This window comes from Frieseomelitta varia, unplaced genomic scaffold, assembly GCF_011392965.1.
Source record: "Frieseomelitta varia isolate USP_RPSP 00005682 unplaced genomic scaffold, Fvar_1.2 scaffold_559, whole genome shotgun sequence".
In the NCBI taxonomy this organism is placed as follows: Eukaryota; Metazoa; Arthropoda; class Insecta; order Hymenoptera; family Apidae; genus Frieseomelitta; species Frieseomelitta varia.
This window is the reverse complement of record NW_025110322.1, coordinates 9,595-11,929: the sequence shown is the minus strand read 5'-3', so window position 1 is coordinate 11,929 and position 2,335 is coordinate 9,595.

The following is a 2,335-nucleotide window of genomic DNA, read 5'->3' as shown; positions in this document are numbered from 1 at the left end:
AAAAAAAAAAAAAAAAAAAAAAAAAAAAGAAAAGTGGAGAAAGAGAGAGAGAAGCTGTTCACCGGTGGCCTTTCGCGCATCAAAAAACACTCGCCGTTAACGACGCGGACGTGAGAAGAATTTTTAATCTTGGCCAGGCACGAGAGGCGGAAGAAGAAAACGTCCGCGTGGCACAGTTTTCGCCTCGCGCGCGCCACTCGTCGCGTATTCACGATAAATTTTCTGATTTAGCCGAAGTCATTTACCCACCTCGTTCGCCCCGTTCTTCCATTCTTTTCGCCCGTTCCGAGTTTCCCTTTTCAACGCTTCTCCCCTCTTCTCTCTCTCTCTCTCTCTCTCTCTCTCTCTCCTTCCCCATCCTCCACTTCCGCTCTCGCGCGTCTGTTATTCTTCCGGCGACGCGTACTATCACCGCTCTTTCTTCCCTCCGCAGTACCGAAGTCTCGAAACGTCCCAGTTACACGCCTCCGCACTTCCGGTCTCTCCATTAATCCCCGGAGCTAACACGTAAATCCACAGGCGATAACCTAGCCTCTTTGCGGCTGTTGTCCATCAGTCGTTTCGATTTCAAAGTCGAAATTACTGGGCATTCCAAATCCCTGGGTAATAAACAGGGCGAGTCTTGTGACGTGACGACATCAAATGACACGAAAAAATGTTCAGAAAGAAGGGCGCGTGGCTTCCGGCATGTATCTTTTATATGATCGTATATTTTTCGTTGCATCGATTGATGCACCTTGATATTCATTACAAAAAAATTTATTATATTATATTATATTATATTATATTATATTATATTATATTATATAATTTATATTATTTTATTAATTAATTAAATTATTATATTTATATTAACCTATTTATGTTAGAAAATCATTAGTTCAGGAGATATTTTAATTTTAATTTCGTAAAATTATCGTATGAAAGACTGTGTCTTTGTCCTTCGCGCATCGATTTTACGAAATTAAAATTAAAATATCTCCTAAGTCAATGATTTTTTTCTTTAACATAAATAGGTTAATACTTTTTCAAGTTAATAGGTTAATACTTTTGTAAAGAATATCAAGGCGCATCAACTGATGCAACAAAAAAATTTATTCTATTATATTAATTTATGTTATTATATTAATTAATTAAATTATTATATTTATATTAACCTTTATTTATGTTAGAAAGTCATTAGTTCAGGAGATATTTTAATTTTAATTTCGTAAAATTATCGTATGAAAGACTGTGTCTTTGTCTTTCGCGCATCGATTTTACGAAATTAAAATTAAAATATCTCCTAAGTCAATGATTTTTTTCTTTAACATAAATAGGTTAATACTTTTTCAAGTTAATAGGTTAATACTTTTGTAAAGAATATCAAGGCGCATCAACTGATGCAACAAAAAAATTTATTCTATTATATTAATTTATGTTATTATATTAATTAATTAAGTTATTATATTTATATTAACCTTTATTTATGTTAGAAAGTCATTAGTTCAGGAGATGTTTCAATTTTAATTTCGTAAAATTATCGTATGAAAGACTGTGTCTTTGTCTTTCGCGCATCGATTTTACGAAATTAAAATTAAAATATCTCCTAAGTCAATGATTTTTTTCTTTAACATAAATAGGTTAATACTTTTTCAAGTTAATAGGTTAATACTTTTGTAAAGAATATCAAGGCGCATCAACTGATGCAACAAAAAAATTTATTCTATTATATTAATTTATGTTATTATATTAATTAATTAAGTTATTATATTTATATTTACCTTTATTTATGTTAGAAAGCCATTAGTTCAGGAGATGTTTCAATTTTAATTTCGTAAAATTATCGTATGAAAGACTGTGTCTTTGTCTTTCGCGCATCGATTTTTCGAAATTAAAATTAAAATATCTCCTAAACCAATGATTCTCTTTTTTTTAACATAAATAGGTTAATACTTTTTTGCAAAGAATATCAAGGCGTATCAACTGATGCAACAAAAGGCATACGATTCTCATTTAAGGAAACGCTAATGACCTTCATGTGTCCTCTACGCGTCCACCTACAAGAAAACTAGCATCATCAAAATGTGCCGCTCTCGAAACATTTTCTTACGCTACGCGTAAGAATAATCTAGACGTAAATCTAGACGGCAATACGTGGTGACCCACCCAGTATCTTTATAATACAAGTACGTGGTGTTATTGCAAACATCAATTTCATAATTTTCTAAATTTCAAATTCATCCGATCGGTGTTGAAAAAATTTGGTCCCGCGTTTCTTGTGACTTCCGGTGACGCGCGTGGCAGCGACGTTAGCCCGAGTCGCGATGTCTCGGAACGTTATGTTCCAGTTACG